Genomic DNA, 18401 nt, shown 5'->3' with positions numbered 1-18401 from the left:
ATGTGCTTCCCTCTGTTTCCTGGGGTTCTAGGCATGACCCTTTTGGGACCTCACAGTCTGGGCCTGTACAACTGGGGCCTGTGCAGATTGGTGCCTGAGCAGAAAATGTGTCAAATGGCCAGCAGGTGTCAACTTCAGTGCTTGAAAATTGAGGAGTCAGTCTGGCTTTCTCTTGAACCGCAGCTTTGCCACCTGCAAGTCGTGTTGCCTCAGTTTTCTCAAGTATAAAATGGAAATAAGAGGAACACTCATTTCTGGGGTCTGTTCTGAGCTGAAAATGAGAAAACGCATATCAAATGCCTAGCATAATACCTTGAACTTGCTAGGGGTTCACAAGCTACAGAAGATATTATGTCAAGTGCCTATCATGTAAAGGTCTTGTTAACAGGAACCATATGAGAAATGAACAGCTACTTCTCCATGGTTGTTGCCCCCAGATCCTCTCTGGAAATGTACATGTCTCGGTGAAACAATCTCCAGAAGGAAAGGTGATGTATTCGTAGTTAGGTGAGGCAGTGTGGCCTTGGATCTAGAGTCAGAGGCACTGGCTGAGAGGCTAGCTGTGCCATTACTTGCTGTGGGACTTGGGACAGGACATCTAGTGTCTTTGAGCTTCCGTTTCCCTGTCTTAAAACTCCCATTTCATGAGGATGCCCACCACACAGTTATGGGACTCAGCTTAATTGAGTGTGAATTCCATGTGTAATGCACAAAATGAGGTAAAATGCTAGTTCACCAGCTATCAAGAGGCCCTCATGGCCCTCCTCAAAAGAAAGGAGTCTATACCACTCTTACATCCTACTGGCTCTTTGTCAACTGCCCTCACTCTTGCTTTGTTTTTTGGGGAAAAATTCTTTTAAAGAATGGCCTGTTTCCTCACCATCTGCTCAGTCTTTTAATGATACTGAACCTAATTTTGATGCTTAATCTTGTTTTGGAAAGTGATCTCTCCTCTCACCAATGAATTAGTCAAATGCAAATCACAAATCCAAAGCCCTGCCTATTTGAATTCTCTGTAGCATTTGACATGATTACCTGGCCCCCACCTTAATAATAACAACAGGCACCATTTCTTGAAAGGCTATTTCCTGCTCCACCACGCTAGCCACCTGCCCGTGCATGGCAGGTATGAAGGCCTCATTTTATGAAGGAGGAAACTGAGGCACAGAGATGTTAATTAACTTGCTCAATGGGACATAACTGGCATATAAGTGTTAAAAAGAAAAAAGAGAGAGAGAGGTAGATTGGAACCCAGTTAATACTGACGCTTCTTCTTGGAGCTTTTCCTTTTCTTAGCTTTGATTTGTAATCTTTCTGTATGAAGATACCCAAAGCACTGCATACCTTTCTGATGGCATTTGTCTCCTCCTAGCCCCTGGAACCTGATATAGTACCTGGATAATCTATAATCTCCTTGAGAACATCCTTTAGCATAATGACTTGTGGGACAAATTACTTTTTAACAAAGGGAGCATTAGACGAAGAATCTTTCCTTGGGCTGATAAATCTGAAGAGTTAACACTAAGTTGGAATGTGAAAGCATCAACATCTTCCTGGTTCATTTATAACCAATATAACACTGACCTTCTCAAGCTCAGAGTTCCCTTAGGGTTAATTGGTCAAGAGGTTTCTCCATACTCTTGCAAGGGTAGAGAAAGATAGCTAAAGACACCAAAAGTGCATACTTGGTTTAGAAGTTGCATTTGAGCAGCACCTGGGTGGCTCAGTCAGTTGAGCTTCTGACTTCAGCTCAGGTCATGATCTCACGGCTTGTGAGTTTGAGCCCCAAGTCAGGCTCTGTGTTGCCAGCACAGAGCCTGGAGCCTGCTTCAGATTCTGTGTGTGTGTGTCTCTCTCTGCCCCTCCCCTGCTCACTCTCTTTCTCTCAAAAATAAACATTAAAAAAAAAAAGTTGCATTTGAAAATCTCATTGCTATTCTGATTGATGACAAAAGATCCCAGTCAGGGGGAGCATAATGTGAGTCCAATCAACTCTAGGTAAGGTCATGCTCAGGAGAGGAATTTGAGCAAGTTTGTGTGATGCCCAGAAGGACCATAAACAAGAGACAATGAGTGTTGTTACTTTTCCTGCTGACCTTTATTTAACAGCACTCTCTTATTAGGAAAGAGCTTACTTTAGCTTATTTTTAAAATTGCTGTTTGTTCACCTGGTTTGAAAAAGAAATGGGCAAGAGTAAGCCTGGAGGTAGGTTAAGAGTTTGCCAACTCCGTGTTGGGGCAGTGCCCTTTTGGGCTCTTTTTCCTTTAATATTGTAATTATATGAATATAATGAAAATATAATATGTATATAATATTATACAAATATACACATATATGTTGGGCAAAAGGGCTAATGTATTAAGTGGATGCAAAGCACAGTGTGATACACAATGTTATTTTATTAAAAAAAATGTTTAATGTTTATTTATTTTTGAGGGAGAGAGAGAAAGGGAGAGAGTGAGCAAGCAGGGGAGGAGCAGAGAAAGAGGGAGACACAGAATCCAAAACAGACTCCAGACACTGAGCTGTCAGCACAGAGCCCGATGCAGGGCTTGAACTCATAAACCTTGAGATGGTGACCTGAAGTAGGACGTTTAATCACTTGAGCCACCTAAGTACACCTACAATGATATTTTAAAGGGAAGTGTACTAAAACATAGGAGGACTTCTAGATACAATGAAATTTCCATTTTTGCAAGTGAAAATAATTGAATATAAGCAATTTCCTATGGCTCAGCTTTTTACAAGACACCTCAACTTACACTGACCCAAGTCCTATAATGTAAGTGACACTATCCCACTTAACAGAGACGAAGCTCAGAGAAGTTAAATGATTTTTCCCAAGTATGTGCACTAGATGGATCTTGAACCCTGGTCAACTTTCTTCCTATTCCAGAAGTGTGTCTTTTTATAAAATCTAATTCTTCTCTGGGGCGCCTGGGTGGCGCAGTCGGTTAAGCGTCCGACTTCAGCCAGGTCACGATCTCGCGGTCCGTGAGTTCGAGCCCCGCGTCAGGCTCTGGGCTGATGGCTCAGAGCCTGGAGCCTGTTTCCGATTCTGTGTCTCCCTCTCTCTCTGCCCCTCCCCCGTTCATGCTCTGTCTCTCTCTGTCCCAAAAATAAAATAAAAAAAAAAAACGTTGAAAAAAAAATGTAATTCTTCTCTTCATGAAATTTGTAAGTAGAATTAAAAGAAAAATGATGTAAAACTGTGTAATGAGTAAGTAGCAAAATGTAAAACGTGCTGGAAGACCTCAAAGCCTGGAGAGGTCCTTTCTAGCTTGGAGGACAAGGAATGGAAAGAGAGAAAGGAAAATGGAAAGGGTTGAGAGAAAGGGTCATTGGGGAGTTGGTAGAAGTCTGACAGGTGGAAATGGAAGGGAAGAGAGACATTTCCTGGGTGTTCAAAGTGCAGTGGGCCAAAGGACAGAGGCATGAGGGGTGGTAAATTGTACAATTGTACAATTGTACAATAGTACAATTCACTTTTATCACAGGGTGAGAGAGGGGAGGTAAATATTAGGCCGGTGTTTTATGTGGACATCAAAAACTGGAAGACTGTGATGTCCTGTCCTGGGAGACTTGATTTGCTTGGTTGAGTGAGAGCCACTGAAGAGCTGTGATTAGGGAAGTTCCATGATCAAGGTCAGGCTTTGGAACTACTCATTAGGAAAGGCTATGAGGAAGAAAACAAGGTGGGAAGAGATTAGAGCATTTTTATTTCCAAATTTATATATGATAGATCTATTTAGGGTGTTTGTTCAGGTTGCAGGCCTTACCCAGAAATATTCTGATTAAATACAGGTAGCCACATGAATTGATATTTTTAAAAAGCTCCCCAGGTAATTCTTATGGAAGTGATTTAAGGACAGCACTTTGAAAAAATAAATCAGACTAAAGGCTAGGAGGTTGGTTAGCCAAACTATCATAATAACCAAGGTGTGAGAACAAAGGGGCTTTATTTGTATAGGGAGGAAAAAAGATACACAAGAGAATTTTGAAGGAAGAATCAATAGGACTCAGGCCAATTGAGTCTATAGTTGGAGAAGGATTCAAAGAATAGTTGGCTTTAGAACCTGGACCATCAGTAGCACAATGAATAGATATATGAGGCAGAGTAGATTCATTAGGTCTTACTGTGCGTTAAGCTCTGCTAAGTGAGTTTTGAAGTGTAGACAGCCATCACAGGGAAAGGTCTACCAGGCGACAGGCAATGTAGGACCTGGGTTGGGGAGCAGGGTCACAGCCAGAGAGATAGTTTGGGATGAAAGTAAAGACAGTATTTTCAATTACTGAAAAAGTATAACAAAAAATAAGAAAAGGAAAAAGAGGATCCAGCAAAGAGGAAAGCTAGGAAAGAGCTATAAAGTGAGAGGGGACCTAGGAAGTGAAAACATAATTAAAATCAAGGAAAGAGGGGCGCTTGGGTGGCTTGGTCGGTTAAGCGTCTTTGGCTCAGGTCATGATCTCACGGTGTTTGAGTTCGAGCCCCGCGTCGGGCTCTGTGCTGACAGCTCAGAGCCTGGAGCCTGTTTCAGATTCTGTGTCTCCCTCTCTCTCTGACCCTCCCCCGTTCATGCTCTGTCTCTCTCTGTCTCAAAAATAAATAAACATTAAAAAAAATTTTAAAAAATCAAGGAAAGAGGATTTTAAGAGAAAAAGCAATCTCTCTCTCCCTCCCTCATATCTCTATCTCTATCTATTTAAGGAGGGAGGGAGAGAGATTTTATATATATTATACATATATATAATATATATGTAATGTATATAAATATATATGTAATATATATAAATATATAATATATATTAGAATACTATAGAATAATTGAGGGTCAGGAGGTCTGTGAAAAAGCCAAATTAGATGATAAAGGGTAAAGAGGGCAGTCACAGGAAAGCTGTGTGGTCAGAATTCATACACCAGTGCTTTAAAAAAAATGGGGAGCAAAGAAATGGAGGAAGTAAGTATAGACTATAATTTCAGAATGTTCTTTGATCCAAGAGAGTTCTAGTTATGTTCCAGGATTCTATAACCTCCCCATCTATTGGGTTACTCAAATTAGGAATCTAAAATTGTCCTTGACACCTCCTCCTTTACTCCTTTACTCATATCATCTCAGATTTAGCCCATCGCCAACTCTGATCTGACTTCTTGAACATGGATGAATCCTTCTGGCCATTTGTCTGTCATTTTGCTGCTACCTGGTCTAAACTACCCTCACCTGGATTATTACAATGGCCTTTAAATTAGCTTCTCTGTATCTACTTGGTCATCTCCATTTTGATCAGCACATTGCAGCAGATCAATGGCCGAGATAATGTTTGCAAAGCACAAATATCTTCTCAGCCTCCTGCTTAATGCTTTGAGTGGCTTTCCACTGCTCTTAACATTAATGAGCAAACTTCTCCACGTGGCCTGTGAGGGCTTACCTAGCCAGACTCTTTTTTGCCTCTTCTGCCTCATCTTAACCACCTGCTGCTTGATTCCTGCCTCCAGCCACACTGGCCCTTCCTTGGAGCACAGTCCCCAGTTACTCTCTGTAACAGGCTTCCTTTTTTGTTTCATTCATTAATTTTTAAAAATTCATTGCCTTTCACTGGAGCATAAGCTCCATTAGGGCAGGAAATTCCCTCCCTCTCCTGCACACAGGCGTGGCACCTGATAAATGTTGACTAAGTGAAAGGGTCGTGCTTCTGCCTTGCACATTCTTTGCTCTGCTTAGAAAGCTTTTGCTCTAATCCCTGCTGTTTTCACACTTGCTTTTTCTTGTTTTCACTCCCTTGCTTCCTCATTTAGCATCTTAGTCCTTTCTTCTTCAGAGAAGCTTTCCCTGACATTCTTGACTACATTAATCTCTCTAATTAAACAATCTCTTAGCACTTACTACATTTGTAATTTTACATTTATTTGAGTGACTATTAGAAAAATATCTTTCTCATTTCAGGACTGTAACCTCCATGGTTGGGGATGGGGTCATTTCTGATTTGGCTCAACATTGTGACCCCAATACCCATCGTAGTGCCTAGTCCATAGTGAATATTGAGTAAATATTTGTTGAATAAATTAATGAGTTGTTGAGTCAATGCCAACATGAAATGAGGACTGATCAATTAAAGGCTAGCAGAATGGAGAGTAGATATATATTTTTAAATGTGGACGCCTGAGTATGTTGGTCTAGGGTAAGAATCTTCTTCTCGATAAACTAAACACCATATGATATCAAAGTTACATGCAAGGCAACTTTTTGTAAAGGCATATAAAACAGAGCGTATCTCTTCTTTTTTTATACCATGTTTTCCTCAGTTTCTGTTCAGCAGACACCAGATCCACTTGTCAGGGGAGAAATAGGCCGAGAAGATTGAGAAGCAGGTTGTAATAGCCATTCTTTGGCCAGTTTTCTTTGTACCAAGGCTATTGTTACCTTTTATATACCCAAAGAGATTTTTTTCAAATTTGGTAACCTATTATCCAAGCCTTCCTTCTACTTTGGATATGAACATTCTCTCTCTCTCAACATTTTTTTTATTCATTCCAACAGAGAATCGAGTCCTGTACTGTTCTATTTTTATGTTTTTAAAGCAAATAGTTACCTTGAGTTGTCTACACAGAAGCCCCACATGACTGTTGCCAAGCACCACACAGGATCAAATAGAACCACTAGGAAGTGAGGTTAAAGCAGTCATTGGTTATCCCCACAGAGAGAAAGAAACTGGATCAATCCTGGTAGAGTTTTGCCTCTAAAGTTAGGTATTATTTTCTTCTGGGTATCAGGTTGTTGTTTTTCTCTCTGAATTTCTTCATTTGGAATATACCAGGAAATGAAAAAACAAATCCAGAGACAATCAGTGGCTCCAGATTTACTACAGAATACAATCCCTCTGAGGAAACTGCAGTTCAGTTTGATGAGGCTACAAATACTTCATATGGTCAGAAATTTTCAAATGCTTGTACAAAGCCAAACTCAAGACATTCAAGAATTATCTCATGGGCAATATTTACCATGTGCTTCTTCTCTCTACCTCATAAAGTACTGGGTGCTGTGTAGCCAGAATGACCCTCTGCATCTTTGTGAAGCAACAAAGATTCTAGATTTGCATTTGAATGACCTGTTGTTTTTTTTTTTAACTTCCTGAGAATTTCACTTTGAAAGATATTTTACTTTTGTGGATAACAGTGATGGAGTCTAATGCTTGACCTTTATTAGATTTCCAGTGAAAAAATTAATAATTAAAAAAAGACTTAAAAAGTCTAGCCAAACTCACTATTTATAATATCCTGAGCTATGTCACATGTACAGTGGAATTTCCCCAGACACATGTAGTATAGTCAGGGCTTTATTTTGACAAAATTCCAAATTGAATCCTCCTTTGGTAGGATCCTACGTGGATTGGTTTTATAAATTATTTCCAATGACAGATGTCTGTGAATAATAGGATTCTATGGATAAACAGGCAACATCAGAACTCACAAGCCCCCTTTTCCTTGCTCTTCCAGAAGAGCCCTGTCTGCACCACAGTGCACAAAGGGGATTCAGTGCAATTAAGATTTGTGTGGTTTCTAGAACTCTACATCTCCAGTCATGCAGCCTGGTAAATAATGATAAGACATTTACCTGATTTCTCTAGTGCAGCTTTACCTCAGGGAATAGGGTGAAGAGGAGACAATCAAAAAGTTATTAAAAAAATCTTATATATTTCATACAGTTCTATTCACCTAAGAATTATAAAAATGTAGTACCTGCTCTCAAGGAGTTTGTAGCCTAATTATCTGGGCTAAAAATTATACTTTAAAAGTTAGTTCCATATTTTACTACTTGCCTAAATGTTCTGATTTACTCATTGAGTGGATTTGTTGAAAACTGAAAATGAACTTCCATATCCAGAATATTCTGGAGTTTTAATTTCACACTCAGGAAAACACCAAAGTGACAAGGAACCTGCATGTGGGATTCATTTGACATTTTCCCTATTTAGTACAAATTCTGGCAAATGTAAACCAAAGCCCTGCTGTCTGGTCACATAAGCATCTTCTCTTTCTTTCCTAGGAAGTCAGCACGCTTGACATTTTGACAGCTGATTTATTTTTTTCCCTCCCCCTGAGCTGAAATTCTCACCCAGGCTCATCTGTCACCCTGGCTTTGAGGAGGAGAGGGTTTAGGTGTTTGCTGTCTGAGGTTGTCAGACTTGAAGTTGGCTTCAAATGAAAGGCTCCACCATACTCTTTAGAAAGATAAGGTAGTGGCTGTGGGCAGACATAAGAGAGGAGGAGGGATGGGGAAACAGTCAAAGAAACATCTGATATAAGCTGGAGAATATGAAGAGAAGAGTTGAGAGGGCAAGTGAATGAGAAGTTAGCAAGCACAGGTGGGTCCAGGGCTTTCTTATTATAAAATAGTTCCATGCAGCCCTCTTTCTGAGGTGCATTGTTTATTTGTTCCTTTGGTCATTAACCCATCTTAGGTCAAACTGGATGCTATAGACATCATTCATTCATTCATTCATTCATTCATTCAAGAATTATTTACAGGGCAGGGCGCCTGCATGGCTCAGTTGGTTGAGTGTCCAACTCTTGGTTTCAGGGCAGGTCATGATCTGGCTTTGTGGGTTCAAGCCCCACATTGGGATCTGCACTGGCAGAGGCAGCGTGGAGCCTGCTTGGGATTCTCTCTCCCTCTCTCTCTGCCCTTCCCCCACTTGTGCTGTCTCTGTCTCTTAAAATAAATAAATAGATAAATAAACTTAAAAAAAAATACTTATAGAGCATTAATTACTGCCAAGAACTCTACCAGGCCCTGGAAATAGTGCAGTGACTATAGCCCAGTCCTTAACCTCTAGGGACTTACAATCTAATTGGAGAAGAGGGGGGCAGATTAGTGAACGAAAGATCACAGCACAGTGTGCTAAGGGTTGTGGCAGAACCATACACAGAGTATTCTTGGAGCAAAAGGGAACAATATCCTGTGAAGAGTTAAAACAAAAAAATCAAAGCTTGAAAATCTGTGACATTTTTATGACAACGGCACATCCACACTGTTGGAGAGAGAGAGTACTGTTGGGACTAGTCACATTTAAAGAGGTGAATTTGAGAAATGACAAAATATTAAAGGAAACACAAATACACAAATCTGATCATTAGTGTTACAAACCAACCTTCAAGAATCTGAAATTGGAGAAGTTGTTTCATGTCAGATGAAGTTCAAAACTGATTAAAGAAAAATTTAGCCTATGTAGTAGATTGGTATTCAAGACTTTCTTCCAATAGTTTAATTGGAGGTGCTAATTTTTATTAAGCAATTAAAAAAATCGAATTCCTTTGCATTAAGAAATTAGTAATGTTAAATCTAGAATAATTGATGATGCTAATTGCCAATTTCATGCACGTCTTGCACTGAAGTCCTATTATACAATGTTGTGTTTATCAGGTTAGTTTAGCAACAATAAAGCCCATGTAGTCACAGACAGAGTGGAGAAGGGAGATATTGAAAATGGAGCCTGACAAAGCTGAGGGAAGGCACTTGGATAAAGTTCTTTTAACATGAATCTGTAAAATTGGGTTTGGTATCTCAGAAAAGCAGATATTTTCTTGATTTGTCCAGAATTTCCTCTTTGATTTTGGGTCTAATCAGAAATGAGCAAATGTCAAACATTTCAGGAAATTCTGCTTCTGGTGCTGGCCAGGTGCTCAAACACCCTGAGCTTTTACATGATGCCTTAGTGCTCAAGTGTCTCTCAAATGATAGCTACGGGATGACTTCGGAGGCATTGCAATTCCAAGAAATAAGACTTAAAGGAGATACTTCAGGCCAAATCTCTCAGGGTCAGGGTCATTGTGTGTGTGTGTGTGTGTGTGTGTGTGTGTGTGTGTATACACACACATATAATGTTTACAGTTTCATCTAAGATAATAGTTGAAGTGAATATAGGTAATCTGTACTATGCACGTGCATGGGGCTAACAGCTATGCATAGATTACCTCATATAATCCTCACAACCCCAGGAATGACATGTTATTTCAACCTATGTTTCTGCTGCAGAAAAGGAGACTCAGCAAGGTTTGGACAACTGGCAGTGGGCAGAAGTGGGATTCAAACCTAGGTATTCAGGACAGTGAAGCTGGTGTTCCAACCAACACTCCATTATGCAGCATGTCTAAAGATTAAGGTTTTCTTAATGAGCACATTAGGGTTCATTTAACTTGTTTCTCAGGAGTTTAAGTCTACTTTTTGTTTAGGGAAGGAATACATGAAGCCACTCACATTGTTCACAGAGGAAAGAAAATAAGCTTTTTTTCAGGTTCTACCTTTAAAAAAACCTCCTCTAATCACTGGCAGTCTTTGGGCACTAAATACATTAAAGAAGGTTAATCTGACATTCTGTTTATGAAGAGTCTCTGTGGCTAAAGGAAGAGTAAATTTTGATAGCTTACTAGTTCTTTGACCTTGAGCCATTTGACTAACTTTACAGCTTAGTTTTGCTGTCTGTTCAATGGAAAGGATAATATGTACTATTAAAGCATACTGTGAAGATAAAATGACAACAGCAATGAGAACACTATTACTTTTTAAGCGTCTCCTCTGCGCCAGAGTACTCTCATGAGGCACTGACTTACATGGTCGAGTTTAATCTCTAACCCATAGAGGTACCAGTGATGTAACTGAGGCTCAGTACAATTTTTAAAAACTGCCTGTAGTCACATAGCCATGAAGTGGAGGAGGTTAGATCCAGATCAAGCCTATCTGTTCCTACAGCCTATGCTTGTCTTAGATGCTGTGCCCTTTTCACATTACTCTACCTCTATAGACTACAGACATTCTAGAAATATTGGGCATTATTATTTCCGCCCAATTTGGACAATAACATTATTTCATTATACTTTAATTATTTCAAGACATGTACTTTATGAATACTAGGGAAGTCACTGTTAACGATACCATGAGGTTGACCATGCTGTTTTGAGAGCAATAAATGAATGTAAGTTACTAGTACCAGCATTAGTTATTGTTAGTTGATTCCTGGTGTCAAATAAACTACTGGGGCTTGTATGCTCAAAAAGGGGTATTGAGCCCACCTGTATCTTCTAATCTGGTTTTTTCATCTTCTCCCTTATCACCAACAGAGGGCAGAGAAAATATAGATAATGTTTATGTCCATAGTTAAAATCTTTTTTTAAACATTATTTATTACTGAGAGACAGAGCATGATCAGGGGAGAGGCTGAGAGGTGGGGAGACACAGAATCCGAAGTAGGCTCCAGGCTCTGAGCTGTCAGCACAGAGCCCGACACGGGGCTCGAACTCACACACCGTGAGATCATGACCTGAGCCGAAGTCGGATGCTTAACCGACTGAGCTACCCAGGCACCCCTGTTTATGTCCATAGTTATAGGTACAGATCTGTGAAGATGTCTTTTCAAAAAAGAGGTCATCTTCAGATAAGATCAAATTCAGGCAAATTGAATTTTTATTTGCTTTGACATAGATTGGAATCAGTGATATTTTTTTCCCTCCTGTGTAGAGAGAAGAAAGAAAAGCATCTTGATAAATCTCCTTGACTTTCCTCAAGGTGTTCAGTATCTTTCTCTTTGGAAAAAGCAACAGGGTGTTATGACACAGCTTTGACCCTGAGGTTGACAAGCTTATGCCTGGGGCCTAATGCTACTGATAGATTTTGATGGGGACAAACATTCAGTTCCTGTATTCAGCAGCTTGTTCATTCATATGACAATCGATGCTATAGATACATCCGGGAACACAACAAAGTCACTGTTCTAGAGTTTACATTCTAGCAGGAGAGAGACGGACAATAAAAACTCAACATACAATATGTTGGGGGATAATCTGGTATGCTGCAGAGAAAAACCTGGGACTTGGAATAGGAAGCTTGTGAGAGGGTATGATTTAAAAGACCTACAGGAAAGTCTTCTCTGATAAAGAGACATTTGGCAGAAACCTGAAGAAAGTGAGGGTCTGAGTCATGTAGCTGTGTAGGGAAAAAGTTTTCCAGGCAGTGGGCATAGGCTCTGAGGTTTGAGAGGATGTGGCAGGTTTGAGGAAAAGTCAGGAGGCCAGTGTGGCTAAAGAGTGCTGAAGGGAGGATGGAAGCAGAGGGAGTGAGGGAAGAACCCAGGGCTGATCACACGTAGCTTGTGAACCACTGTAAGGATCTGCCTTTTATCTGTGGTCAGATGGGAAGATGTTGGACACTTTCGAGCAGAAGATACTATGGTTTAAGTTCAATGTGGAAACAAACCGGGTCTTGGATACAGAATGGAATGTGTAGATAGGAGCTGGGGAGACAGAAGCAAAAGGCCAAGAATGGTGAACATATTGCAATAATCTGAGAGTTGGTGGTAACCTGCCCAGAGTAGTAGCAGTGGGGATAATAATTACATTCCAGGTACAGTTTGAAAGTAGAAGCAATGGGATTTTCTGCTACGTGTGAAGGGAAGAAAAGATTCGAAGAGGATTCCAAAATGTTTCTTCTGAGCAAGTGGCAAAATGGAGTTTCCATTTACATACATGGGAAAAAATATGGGAGGATGGCATTTTGTGTGGAAATTCAGAATTTGATTTTGAACATGTTGAGTGTGAGGTGCCTATAAGGCATGTATGTGGAAGTGTTATATAGATAGTTGAATATGTAAGTCCAGGTTAGGGATCAGAATCTGTGACGTGCCTGTGTATGGATAGTTTCTAAGGTCCTGACATGAGGTTGGACTCATTTCGGGAGTAAGTAGAGATAAAGAAGAGATGTATAGTTGAGCCATGGAGCGCTCCAACCTTTAAAGATTTAGAAGATAATTAGGAGCCAGCAAAAGAGATTGGAAAATTCTCTGCCTGTAAAGTAGGGAAAATCAAACACACAGACACACACACACACACACACACACACACACACACACACACACGCGCGCGCGCGCGCGCGCGCGCGCGGGCACACACGTACACACACTCTTTTTCTGGTAAATCTGAGCTAAGAAGTCAGTCTACTGGGAAGGATAATGCTGAGTTTTTCATGACATGCCAAGAAACTGAAGGAGAAAAGGGCTCTGATAGGGGAATAGCACTTCTCTTCGGTTTTGGTTGGACTGACAAACGATTTTAGAATTTGGGGTGAAGATAAAGTAGATGACATGAAGTATGATAATGGGGAAAATGAGCAACATGGTTATAAAAGGAGATAAAGAAACCTGTATGATATGTCTCCTTGTGACTATGAATATACCTGCTTTTTGAAAAAAAATTAGGAACTCTAAACGAATGAATAAAGAGAATAGAATGCACCAATAATACACACCAAGATAACTTCTAACATTTTGGTATACTTTTTTCTAGTTTTTTCGTACACACACACACACACACAATATAGTCCTCATTTATATATATATTTATTTATATATTTTTATATATATATATAAATGAGGACTATATTGTAGATACATTATTATAGTCTGTCTTTGAATTGGATATAATAGTAAAACTATTCTTGGAAGGTTCATTTGTCATTCTGTTTTGGTGAGAGGAGAGAGACGATCAAAGAGAAGACGGTGCTAGGTTGAGAAATGTCTGGTCCAGTATCAACCAATAAAGTCAAATGATGGCTGTATGTGTATATGAGAGAGACACACAGTAAGGGCGATTGTGGACTTGGTGAGTTGTGTCTTGGTAACGGATACATTGGTTGTGCTATGCATGGGGGCTGAGAAGACAAGGCTGACTAAAGCTTTGCCTATTTTTTACTTCAGGGTGGATTTCGGACTTGTTTTCCTGGACAGCTGGAGAATTGGTGGTTTTTTCATTGCTAGATGTAGCAGAAACTGAAAGGGGAAAATATGTATAAATGCTTTGGCTGATATCTATCGATGTAAAGAGGTAATGAAATGAATTTGTGACACAAAGTAGGTTGTTTTGACTAAATTACTTGGTTTGCCTTTCCCTACAGCTTACAAAGAAAATAAATTCCATATCTCCCCTATATTTTTGAAGTTCTAGATACATATACCATCAAGATTTAATATAGGAACTTTTCCCATATATCTGCGAACATTTTGAAAGGATATTTTAGTTAATCAGTGAAGTGTTATGAGCATGATGATAGCAAAATAATTTCTCTTATTGACAAGTTTTATGGCATGGATTACCTCTAAAATAAATACTTGAGATTAGATTCAGAAGATATTGGTTAAGACCAGAGCCAGTGAAAATCTCTTTCAAATAAATAATGCAAACAATAGAAATAATATTCAGTTGTAAACTTCTGACAGCAGTATGTAAAGTGTGTGTGTGTGTGTGTGTGTGTGTGTGTGTGTGTGTGTGTTTCTGTTTGTGTATTGCGAGCTCTCTTTTCATGTATGGGTTCTTGACTGGGGAGCACAATTGGCTAGAGAATGGGACTTTACAAGGTCAAGGTCACACATTCCACTGGCCACATAGAGGCAGAAAACTATGTCACAATCATCAACTGCATCAGAAATTCTATATAGTCATTTCATGGACTGATGCTCTTGGTCACATAACTAGACAAGAGAGTTTGGCTGGTTCAATCATATTCGTCAGGAAAAAGAGACACACAACTTCAAGCTATGTGCTTTAGGCTATAGTGTATTGTCATACACTATAGGGCAATGATTTCAACTTTGTGAATGGCAGTATATACACAGAAGCTCCCAAATGTACAAACTCAATTGCATTAGAAAAGAGAAAAGCCCTACTTAGTCTTAACTCCAATATTTACCTGAAAACAAGCATACTATAATTGTCTTTCACTTTTTTCCTAGTTAATACTGCATCAATAGCAAAGTTTTAGAAGAATATCACATTCTTTTATGAATGTACTATTCTATGTATCTCTGTTATTCATTATAATCAAATCAATGCATCAGAACATAGGCTTTTTCAAGATCTAAAGCAGCATCTTTACATTTCAGAGTTTGTGAAGTCCATCAGGGAAATAACGCAAGAGCACTGAGAAATTCACTCACTACGTTTCTGCCACTTCACGTTGAGGGTCATATGCAATGACAAATACTGAAACTTGCACCAGAGATCAAGTTGGTGAAACATTATTTTCTGACCATTATATTTTTGCTTTAAAAATCTCAACCTATGATTTCCTGACAAGTCCTTTTCTGATTGAGCTATCTATACCAGTCCTATAATAAAGTACAAAGCAGTGTAAGTTCCTCTGCAAATCCACTCGTTATCTGCTGGACTTTGGAACCCAACTGCCCTCTCATCTTTCAAGGAGAATTATGCTTTTATGCTATTCATTAAAAGAAGAAGAAGAAGAAAGGAAAAAGGTAAAACGCCAAGTCCATAACCTCTAACGAATCACTATTTCCATCTGCAGCCCGGCAGTAGTCTAAAAGCAGGAGCAGGAACAGAGAGAAAAGCCCCTTCTTTTAATCTAAAACTCTTGCTCTGCTTTAGCAAAAACCATTAACACAAACAGTGTGGATCAGCCTTTCCCTATGCAAAATGGACGAAGGTACCCAATTTTCTTTTATAATAAATCTGAAGTAGTTCTTTATCAGGGAAATCCGTTGTAATCTTTCAATTTCCCCTTTTAAAAATTAGACTCTGGCTATCAAAGCATGTTGGCCATGGGAATAAAATATTTATCTAACAGGTTTCCAGTTTTAACGACCACTTCCTATTCTTTATTTTTCTTAGACCTTTATGCCTCCCACCTACCAAAGTCTTCACTCAACCCTACCAACAGCCCAGCTGGCACCACAGATAAGAAACAAACTGTTTTTTCCGTGACCTCTAAGCATTCTACTCCAAGGCAAAATCAACGTGGAATGCACACTCAGCAGGCTACGAGCCTGGAGCCAGTTTGTCCTCGAGGCATTTCTGCCATAAAATATAATACTATCCACTGTGTTTTGCTCTAAGCCCATCCGTTCCCCACTCCCCTCTCTCCCCTTCCTGCTCTCACTCCGCACCTGGCTGCAATTCACGACCCGCACCGCACAATGCAAACAAAAGCCCAAAACAGCAACAGATTCCTTTGTTTTACATGCAAATCCTACCTCCGGTAGTTGTCACATCTTCCTCAAAAGCCACGCTTAATTTTTAATGACAGCGATCCAGTGCAGTCCTCCAAATAGCCACGGGTAATCATCATTGCCTCTCGTGCCTAAAGCTTTTCTGGACCATTAATGTCACAACCCTTGCTAACTCATAGCTTTAATACTCTCTGCTCAAAATGTCTGAAAGAGTTTGGGAGGACAATAGTGACAGGCACGCTAGACAGCCATGCTTGAAATTAGTTATCAGAAGCTCCGTTAAAGCTGCTTCATACTGTTTTTAAAGCGTGCAGGAGGTAGGATTTATTAGCCTATGATAGGCATGCTGTTTCTGTTTTTATTAAATACTGTAATAGGCTGTCTGTTAGCAATGCTGTGATAGGTCCAACATCACTTCCCACTGCTTTCGAATTCTCATATTAAAAAGGGAGAGAGGACTCAGACTTCCTTGGGAGACCGAGAGGGACACCACCCTGCCTACTGGATCAGATTTCCAGATCCTCTATAACTGCAGGAGGAAGAATTCCTTGTGCAAATGATATTTTTACATGGAAAGTGGAGTTGGGATAAAAACACTCTAGGATTCCCCAAACAATTCTCTCACTCCCAGCAAGGGACTCCTGCTCTTCCCAGTTACAAAAATAAATGTTCTCTGGAGTCAGATGAAAGAATCAGTCCCCATGGGAAATGCTCTCATTATTACTGAGGTAGGAGTCAGGGTATGCATATATGCAAAATCTCAAATGATGTATCAAATGGACTGAATGGATCAATGAGCACATTCATTATTTCATGCGGATTTGCAGAGCTTTGTGTTACAGTTTGAAGCAATCACATGTGTGCACTCCTGTCAAAGTGCAAAGAAGGAAAGGTGGGGGGAAGGGGGGGGATCCACATTGGGCAGTCATGATCCTGGAAGATGGAAGGAGGATTTCCTACCATTGGTCAGATATGAGGCTGGAAATGCTACTCGGAAAAGTTGCTAAGTACTTTTCCAAATAAGGAAACAGAAAAAAGTTCTTGGTAGTTCACAGTAACACAGAGAATGCGTTATGCTTCAACTACCCAGATTTTGTCCTTTTTTTATAGTGTTCTTTCTCCCCTCCTGCTATCCCAGGAGCAATAGTTATGTAGTAGTTGCTATGGAAACCGAGTGGTCGCTCCAGCAGAGGGGCTGAGGAAGGGCGGCAGATGGAATACGGACTGACGGAAATGTACTATGTCGGTCTATAGAATTGAAAATAAGGAGTGATTAATGAACACACAAAACTACTACCAAACAAAATCACAAAGGGAGTGATTGTAAATCACCATTATTTAATTACTTGTCGTTCTGTTATCTGGAAATGCTATTATGATCACAGCTTCCATTATTTGATTATATGTAAGAACCGAATACCTGAATTGCTTAGATGCCTGATAAAAAAAAAAAGAAAAAAAAAAAGAAAAAAAAAAAAGAAAAAAAAAAAAGAAAAAAAAAAGATACTTTTTAGTTTTTTCTGCCCTTTTTTTTTTTTTTTTTCAAATTCCTGGTTGTCAGTTTGAATATGCCTTGATTGTATGTGAATTTTAGTTATTACTTGACTGGTCACAATTTCTTCTCAGGAATAAAGCGTGATTTAGTGGGGAAATCTCCTTGTATCACAAACCATAGCCATGTTTCATTCTGATTGAGCATCCTTGTAGTGGTTTCTCTGAGGCAAAACCAAAATCTAAGTTGAATTTCAGTAAATAACTGTTTCCATAATGTTGGGGGGGGCAGAGAAGATTTTATTTTTTCATTTCCACATTTGCAGTTCTTCAAATAGAGAAAAATATATATATATATTTTTTGTATTCCATGTCCAACATCTTTCACCAGCCTCATGATCATACACAAGAAACTATTTCTTACCAGAGTAATTAAAATTTCACAGTTGTAAGGAGTCTGGGAATACAAAATTATCATCTAGAGTGCCTCAGCTTCATAGTTCGTAATTGGAGTAACTGACACCTTTGAAGGGAGAGCTCAAAACTTCCAAAATAAAATTGTTGGGAGGCAATTCTTCAGGATTTTATGAAAATCCCATTTTTATATAGGCAAGCATATCATCCAAAAATTTGCAATGGAAGAAGGATTATATCAGGGAGAAAGGATTTATGATATACTCTTTAAAAATGATGAGAGAGTAATATTATAAATTGAATATCCCAAATATCTTTTTCAAATGTAGGAAAGTATTTAATGACTGTATATGACAATCTAAACACCATTAACCACACCATGTATGATTTGCAGCGGTGGGGAGAGAGTCACAAAACTCCCTCCGTTGGATATTTCCCTCCAAATCCTACGTGTGGTTAATTCAGGAAATAGCTGATACTCCTACATGAG

General features: G+C 39.4%; 1 protein-coding gene across 1 annotated transcript in view; it reads right to left on the bottom strand.

Moving 5' to 3' along the window:
- KCNMB2 (potassium calcium-activated channel subfamily M regulatory beta subunit 2) overlaps window positions 1-16232 on the bottom strand; it is a 236793-nt gene extending 220561 nt beyond the window's left edge. The window contains exon 1 of the mRNA XM_047875687.1: window positions 16031-16232. The gene's annotated coding sequence lies outside the window, so the exon portion shown is untranslated. The remainder of the gene's footprint in view (window positions 1-16030) is intronic.
- Between the last annotated feature and the right edge of the window lie 2169 nt (window positions 16233-18401).

The sequence above is a fragment of the Prionailurus viverrinus genome, chromosome C2 (genome assembly GCF_022837055.1).
Source record: "Prionailurus viverrinus isolate Anna chromosome C2, UM_Priviv_1.0, whole genome shotgun sequence".
Taxonomy (NCBI): Eukaryota; Metazoa; Chordata; class Mammalia; order Carnivora; family Felidae; genus Prionailurus; species Prionailurus viverrinus.
This window is presented reverse-complemented; position numbering and strand designations above follow the sequence as displayed.